The sequence below is a fragment of the Tupaia chinensis genome, unplaced genomic scaffold (assembly GCF_000334495.1).
Source record: "Tupaia chinensis unplaced genomic scaffold, TupChi_1.0 Scaffold000382_1, whole genome shotgun sequence".
NCBI classification, from domain to species: Eukaryota; Metazoa; Chordata; class Mammalia; order Scandentia; family Tupaiidae; genus Tupaia; species Tupaia belangeri.
This window is the reverse complement of record NW_006159884.1, coordinates 3,906,180-3,915,244: the sequence shown is the minus strand read 5'-3', so window position 1 is coordinate 3,915,244 and position 9,065 is coordinate 3,906,180. Positions and strand designations below refer to the sequence as shown.

Sequence of the window (9,065 nt, the reverse complement as noted above, 5' to 3'; positions counted from 1 at the left end):
TCTTTCAGTCTTTAATATGCTCAACAATAAATACTAGTAAATCATACTTGTCTCACTAACTGCTATAAGAATTAAATAAAATAATTATATAAAGGTTTTAGAACAGCCCCTAGCACATAGTAAGCATTCAATATAAAGTTATTATTAACTATCTCTTAATCATTATTTTCAGAACCTGAATTTACAACACAAATTTAATTAAAAAATTTCCTCTGAGGGCAGTCAAAATATTTCAGCAGTTAGAGATATAATTTCTCTGCAAAATGCTTTAAAATATTCACAATATGAGCATTTAAAAATAAATATTTGTGGTAAACATTCAATAACTGAGTTCCAAGACAAGTTCTGTGGCTAGAACAAAGTTCTTAACCTCAGAAAGTTATGATCTAGAGTTTCAGACTGGAAATGCGTAGAACATGACAATAAGCATCCTCAAAGAATGAGTAGCAAGCAATAAATGACAAAGGATTTGAGAGAAATCATTATGGACTCATGGACATGGTAAACCTCAAACGTAGTTTTTAAATTAAAATAAGTTCATAAAAATTTATAAAATTTAAATTTACATGGTCGAATCTGAGTAAGAATTTCAAAGACGAGAATTTCAGAATAAATTTGGGAAACAAAAATGAAACTTGTTATTCATGGCAGAGATCTGATAGGAGAGAAAAGGATGAATATCTTGGGGAGTTCTCAGATGCTAGAAAAGTAATATAACTTAATGTAATAGGCAGTAAAGTGTCAATTGGGTAATACAGCTAAATTAAAATGTAAATTTTAACAGAATGTTGGGAGAAATAAATACACAGATATGTGAGAATTTATAATTATGCTCCTTAAAGACTTAAGACTTTTCTCCTCCCTTCCTTTCTTCCTTTTTTTTTATTGGATTGTTATCTATTGCATATCTCCATTTATTACCAAGATATCACCTCCCCTACATATACGTTCTATAATTCTTCCTAACTCTCACCAATCCCTTTACCAGATATCAGAATAAAGTAATCAATTAAAGCATATCATGCCATTTTGATTTTTACTTTGTCAGTTTTATGACTTACTAGAAAATCTCATTAGACATGTCTCTTTTTTCTGCTCTATCATATTTCTATCTAGAATAACAAGCTTTCTCTGCTCATGCTCTCCTTCCACCTCCCAACATACACTCATATATAATAAGACTTTCTTTTCTGTGAAACAAATATATTCATAGAAAACACATGAAAGTATTTCCAGCAAATAGTTAGCAGTGGTTACCACTTTGAGGATGAAATAGAGAGACTCTTTCTTATTACTCATATTACTGAATTGCATGGAGTCTTAAAAATATGTATTTATTATTTTTATAACAGGAATCAGTTTATTTTTTAAAATAAAGCATATTAAATACAATGACTTTTTTAAAAGAAAATTTTGTTATAGGGTGAGTGTGCTCGCCAGAGAGACAGAGAGAGATAGAGATATAGAAAGCGAGAAATCACCCCCTGGGGAGATGGTCGTGCCACTATCCCTTCTCCATTTTCTCTAGGGATTTTGGGCATGCATGCACATGTGCCTCACATGAGTTTTAAGCTGCCAGGTCTGGGACTTGAATCATGGTCGACTACAGGGGAGTCTAGTGACATAATCATTATTCTATCTCCTGGTCACAATACAGTGATTTATTTTTATTTTTATTTTTTATTTCTTTTTATTTCAATTTATTTTATACATTAAATCACCAGCATGGGAAGAAGGCAAGTGAAGGAGTACAATGATTTAAAAAAAAAAAAAAGTTTTACCAATAGGAATGTAGCATGGTTAGCCCTTCATGTTTGTGGGTTTGTGAATTCAACCAGTCACAGACCAAAAATATCCGGAAAAAAAATACAATACGAATTATACACATAAAAATAATAAACAACTATTTAATAGCATTTATGTTACATTAGATATTATGAGTGATCTAGAGATGATTTAACATACATGAGCAGATGTTAATAGGTTGTATACAAATATTATAATATGTTATATAGGGACATAAACATCCATAGGTTTTGGTATCTGCAGAGGGTTATAGAATCAATTCCCTATAAGTTCCACAGGACAACTACCTGCACATTTATTTCGAGCAAATTAAAAAGACGTGGCTAACATTGCTACTGTATTGTGCATTTAATAAATACTAGTCTCTGTAGGAGGTACTTAAAATACGCAATTTTGTTTTGTCCTCCAAGACACCCTATAAATAAATATGCTATCCCTATTTCATTGATAAGGAAATAGAGGCTCAGAGCATTTACTAATTTGTTCAAGGCCAACAATTGGTGACTAGTAGAGCTAGAACTCATTTTTGTTATTATTGCTCAGCATTACATACACTTCTTTAAGAAAATTCACACAATTGCAAATAAAATAATCTTTTATATATTTGGCAGCTCAGTAGTATTTATAGTTTACATTAGTTTTATATTTGGTAGCTAACTAGTATTTATAGTTACAGTATAGTAAATTTGTATGGCTGTAACCAATTTATGGAATTTTAAGATCTAGAGTAAATGGCATGGCATCTGGTTCATTTAGTTATTGTGACTCTTGATTGTGTCACATGTACATTTCATTTTGGGGTATATGCCATTGAATTATCCCCTTAGGGAATTAGTGAAACTAAATGTTAGAGTACTTTTTTAATTTGCTGATTCCACATAAACCGAATGGACTGTGAAGAATTCATGAAGAATTCATTGGCATTATCACGATCCTCTGTGTTGTATATTTTGCTAAGATGGTATCCTTATCAACAATGAGGTTCTTCTTGAAGTTGAAGGAAGGAATATATCAAGCAAGGGGATTTTTAACACGTTTTAATTTAATTTTTATTATTTAGGTTTTGCCATAGGGTATGTGTACTCACAAGAGTCAGAGAGGGAAAGTGAGAAATCATCCTTTTGAGGGGAGAGCACACCTCAATCTCTTCTCTATTCTTTTGTCAGGATTTTGGGCACATGTGTGCACATGCATGCACATGCCTAGTGTGATTTTCAAGTTGCTGGGTCTGCAACTTGAACCACAGTCAGCCATGTGGGAATCCAGCTTCTTAACCACCATGCCACCTGCTGGCTTCGAGCTAAACAATATTTTTTTAATGAAGTCAACAGGTGCTTGCCAATCAAGCTGGAGTTTTATTCTGTTATGCAGGTCTAGTCAGGACATGAAAGCAGAACACAATCAAATTAGCAGGTTCAAACTGTAGTTTAATGATTATCTATTGAGTAATAAGTGACAAGCACTGCATCAGTTGCAAGGGATACAAATATAAATGAGGAGTGGCTTACTTCCGGCAGGAGATTAAAGCCTCAGGAGGAAACAGATTAAAAATGACAAGATACCTTGAATAGTAAAACCATGTCAGGGAGTCCTTATTCCACTTGGGATGCAATGCTTGATTTGTGACCCAAATGTGACATAAGACTTTTCCCATAAATAAGTCGGACTAGTGATTGAAGGGAGGGAGCATTCTAGGCAGGAAGGACATTTAGAGAAGTGATAGAAAATGAAGTTAGGATGGTAAGTGGGAACAAATTCACAAAGAATATGCAAAGGCATTTAACATTTAAATTATGCTCAAAATGAGCTATCTCTGCTTTCTCTGGGTGGTGGGGGTTGCGGAGGAGAGAGAATCATTTTTGCCATTATCTCACACTGGTCATCTAGTGATTGCTAAATTCTGTCAGTTCTACCTTCAACATATTCTCAACATTGGTATCAGTTTTTATTATCTTGAAACACATTTCCCCATGTACGAACTAAAATAGAACATCCGAACAATCTTATTCTTCTCTAACTTTTGTTCCTTGTGTTCTAAATTTATGATGAAGGAAAGGAGCTGGCAAGGAAAGAGAAGGTGACAGGATAGGAAAGAAAAAGAAAAAAAAAAAAAGAAAAAGAGTAGTAGGATTCCAGGGGAAATGGGGAAAGGTCCAGTATAGAACAGAGAAGGACAAAAGTGCTGGATCCAGAAGAACCCTGCTGTCTGACATAGTCACAGGGAGTTACAGGATGAGCCCAGGAATGACTGACCGACTGTGGAAACAATAACACATGGTTCAGAGGAGCATCAGTTAACTGCAGAATGGCATGTACGCTCCTAAAATCCACCAGAGAAACAAAACCGGTATGATGTGTGTGTGTGTGTGTGTGTGTGTGTGTGTGTGTGTGTGTGTGTAAAGATTTATTCTAAGGAATTCGCTCATGTTAATTTGAAAGCATTGATTGCTTACCCAAGTTAAATGAAAAATTATTACATTGATATCAGGTAGGGAATCATGAATATTCTGGCAAGAGAAAGAGTGGTATGCTGTGTGGCAGAGGCCAGATGAGACAGGAAGTAAAAGCAGGTGAATCCAGGAAGAGAGAGAGAGAATGAGAGGTGTCAGGTGACAGACTTTCTAATGAGGACAAGAAAATGCAGTGGAAATAAACAGGATGAAGTGCTCAAAAGGCCTGGATGGGTACCTAGGATGTCTAGGACTGATCTGAGGCTGAATGCTCATCACGGCTAAATCTTTTTTTTTTTTTGGAGAGGTTTTTGCTATAGTACGCGTGCGCTCGCCAGACAGACAGAGAGAGACAGAGAGACAGAAAGCGAGAAATCACCCCCCCAGAGGGGATGGCCACTCCTCAATCCCTTCTCCTCTATTCTCCTCTCGGGATCTTGGGCACGCACGCACATGCGCCCAGTGTGAGTTTTAAGTGCGCTCGCCAGACAGACAGAGAGAGACAGAGAGACAGAAAGCGAGAAATCACCCCCCAGGGGGGATGGTCACGCCACAATCCCTTCTCCTCCATTCTCCTCTTGGGATCTTGGGCATGCACGCACACGTGCCCAGCGTGAGTTTTAAGCCACCGGGTCTGGGACACGAACCATGGTCCACTACGTGGGAGTCCAGCGACATAGCCATTATGCTAACTGCTGGTTCCCATGGCTAAATCTTTAAGACGAATACTAGACCTCATGGTGGTAACTGTGGCTGTTAATACAATCCCTGTCTTTTGGTCAGTATTGTCTTTGGAATTGGGTGACCATGACCTGTGGTGGAAACAACCAACTGAGAGGTGATGAAGAAATTAGCACTTTTAAATTAGCACGAGAATATCCTGGAAGTCACAAGCAGTCAGGTTTAGGTTAACATAGCAAAGCATTTCCCAACAATTTGAACTGTAAAGCACTAGAATAGGCTGCCTTTGAGATATAACACACTGTTTTGGTAAGACCAGGGTACACATTAGTGTTTTGTTTGTTTTTAAGGTTTTGCCTATTTATTTCTTCTGTGACAAAGTCAGAAATGAAAGGGGAAGATCACCAACAAGTTCTACACACTGTGATCCACTTATCCCGCCAGGGTCTCAGGGAGATGTCAGGAAGCAAACCTGCAACCTCTCCATATGACCCTAGCCCCTTGGATGTTTTGTCACCACTGCACTACTGCAGCTGGCCCTGCATTGATGTTACTTTTGCTGCATTTATTATTACCTCTTAGAAACGGTGACCTATCAAAGGTGTTCCGAACTTACGGGGAAAACTGGATTGGATATAAATTGAGTAGCTTGCATACTTTTATTTTTCCTATCTACCAAATACATTTACATACTCTACAATTCAGCCACTAGGGGATGATTTCTTAGATGTGTAAAATCAGAACAGAGAGAACATTTTTAAGTTCTGCAGGTAGACTGAAGGGCTGCGTTTAAAGTCTGAAGGAGCATCCAGAATCATCAGAGCTTTAGCCCCACTCCATAGCTTAGTTAACATCAAGGATTTTTACCTGTGTGATGCAAATGCCAGGTTTTATCTTAATACTACTTTCTCGAAATGTGAAGATTAGGAAACACTTGAATTGCACTTTGCTAACACTATCCACCAATAACCATAGTATTCAAACTTCACCATGCATAAAAATCATTTGGAGGAGACTTGTTTAAATTGTAAACCCTTAAATTCGTATTTGTGTATTTGGTGTGAGAAACAGAATCTATGGTTTTACTTGTTATTACAGAGATCCCAAGGTGAGAGTTGTGGACCACAATTTGAGAAACACCAGGCAGGAATAACCATTCCTAGCAATTGATTAATTTGGTCTTAGGTCAGCTTGACTGATTAATTTTTCATTTAATCAACTCATTTGAACCGAAAGTTTGGTCAAACTAAATAACATTCTGGATATAAACATATGCAGACCCTCATTGTATAGCCCTGGATCAATATTTTAACTTTCTGACCTCTCAACTGTTTGATCTATAAAACAGTAACTGTATTTCCTCACAGTGTTGTTTAAAGAAAGAACTATTAAGATATTACAAAACAAGTTTTAAATGTGAACATCTAATGACAGAATACTGTCAGTATATTATGGAAATTAAATAATTAGTATGATGGGACTTGATTTTAGTGTTGTATAAAAGTACATGTTTCTGCTCGACAAGGAGTAACTGGAGTTCTGATATGATTTGATCTACTATTTTTATACTGAATATGCATTACTGGAAATAGGTCACAGCAGGAAGACAGATTAAGGCAGTTTAAAGGAAAATAGAAACTGTAGAAACTATAAAAAATAAATTTGCAATTACAATAAGAGAGCAGAGCTGTCTCCTTTTCTTTGTTTACTCAGCGGCCAATATAATCATTTTCTATTTCAAATATGTGGTTAACCCTTGCTTAACCTAAAGTTTTCTTCCATGTTCTCAAAAGGAAGTGAGCGTTCTCCTTCTGGGTTTGGTATTAGAATAGACTATACTTGGCACTCTGAGTAAACACAGCACTCAGTGCTCCATAGATAATCAACTTAATAGGATGTGATCTGCTGCCAATGTAATTTAGAAAGCAGAGTTAAGGCCAAGAATGGGAGAGTGAAGGGAAAGGTGTGTGGAAAGGGAAAATCACATGAATGTGAGAGGACAGTGTGAAGGAGTATGGGAAAACATGATATAGATGTTTGATGCATAAACACAGAAATATCCTGAATTATTTGAATTTGGTATTTTAGAAGTTCTTCCTTTGAAAATTGCGCTGGAAATAATTTCTACCACCAAGCACTTTGTGCACACTATTTCAGTAACACAGTGTTCTTTATTGTCCCTCTAACGTACCCCTCAGGTTCTTGCCTCAAGGTCTGTGAACTTGCTGTTTCTGCTTCCTGGACCAGTTTTCCACTGAACATCACAGTATGTTTTCACACTTGAAATAAAGTCTTCTAGAATATCCCCTCCTCTGTGAGGCCTTCCCTAACCTTTCTGCCTGAAATAATGTCTTGGGATTTTTGGTTTTATTTTTTTAAACATTGTTTTAAAAATTAAAAAAAAACCAAAAACAAAAAATAAAAACCAGTTTATTTTGGAACCAGAAGTGGTTTAGTGGTTAAGGTGTGAACTCCTATCTGGCCAATTGCAGTTTGAGTCCCAGACGTGGCGGCTTGAAACTCACATCAGGAATGTGTATGTACGTGCTCAAAATCCTGAGAAGGGAATGGAAGAGAAGGGACTGTGGCAAGACCGTCACCCCCGGGGGGTGATTTCTTGCTTTCTGTCTCTTCAGTGAGCACACATGCTTTCACACAATTCTCAGAAATAAATAAAGGTTGTTTATTCATTCCTTTCAAGAAAGAGAAAGATCAAAAGAGAGAGAGAGAGATGGACAGAGAAATGGCCACCCCTAATAGGGTCTTGTTTGTTTGTTTTTGTTGGAGAGGATTTTGTTTTTGTTTTTTGTTTGTTTGTTTGTTTTTGCTATAGGGCACATGCATTAGCCAGAAGGACAGAGAGAGAGAGAGAGAGAGAGAGAGAGAGAGACAGAAAGCAAAAAATCACTCCCCCACCCAGAGGGATGGCCATACCGTAATCTCTTTTCCTCCATTCCATTCTCCTCTTGGGATCTTGGGCATGCACACACATGCACCCGGCATGAGTTTAAGCCACTGGGTCTGGCACTCGAACCACGGTCAACTACATGGGAGTTTAGCGACATAGCCATCATGCTAACTGCTGGTCCCACAGGGTCTTCATACTATGATCTACCCCAGTCTCAGCCAGCATGGATCATGGGCATAAACACACATATTTTCTTTCTGAGACAGGGAGTTCTAGCCTTCTTAAAAAAAAAGTTCCTTGAGGTAGATAAATTGTGCTTTACCTGCAAATGACATACTATTAGTGCTCTAAGGATACTTCAGAGAATTGGGTCTATAATGCTGATAAAGGTCATTCATAAGATAATGAAAAGTGACTCATCTAGATAAACTCTGTGGACAGTCCCGCCATGCTGGAAAACTCCTCCAACCTTTATATTGAATTCAGGTAACATTTAAAAGATGTTATCATGACAATATGGCTGCAAATGATCCTGAATGAGGTAGATGTGTATTCCTTAACAAATAGTGCAAGTAAGTCTCAGTCAGCCAAAAGAGCAAACAATATGGCTTCAGAAGAAGACAAAGCAAGCATAGCTGTGGAGTCAGAGGCTTCCCCAAACTGACATGGTTAGCAACCTTAATGGTGACCTTTGCCTCATATAGCACTTTGGGTAAACAGCATTTGAATCTTTTGACTCAATCACAAGTAGTCCCAGTATAGCTCAGAACCACAAGTAAATGTACTTTCCTTATGGCACAGAGAGCCACCTTCTCCATCCCTTGTTCTCCAGTCCAACTTTAACTTCTCAAATTATAACGATAATAAGGGTAAAGCCAAAGGCTCCTTAACTCCAGGGAAAAACAAAGGCCTTACATACATATCTGAACATATTGTGGAAATTCTAGCAGAAGAACTCAAACTGTTATGGTTCTATTGATTACAGGGTCAAGGTCACCATACAAGATTCCACGAGGAAAGCACCTGATTTCAACCGATGGGGAGGGGAGGCAAGTGATACCTTAGAGTTATTTGGGCCTATTCAGTGTAGTAAGAATGTGGCTTCTACTACTGAATGTTCCACAATTCCCTCAATCTGGAAGAAACATGTATGGAAAATCATAGTTGTACTTCTTATAAATTGCTCTCAGCACATGTCTGTGCTTTCCTGAATAGTCCAA

General features: G+C 37.4%; 1 pseudogene; it reads right to left on the bottom strand.

Annotated features, from left to right (window-relative positions):
* Positions 1-6,517, bottom strand: part of LOC114008751 (histone H2A.Z pseudogene) — a 10,478-nt pseudogene extending 3,961 nt beyond the window's left edge.
* Between the last annotated feature and the right edge of the window lie 2,548 nt (positions 6,518-9,065).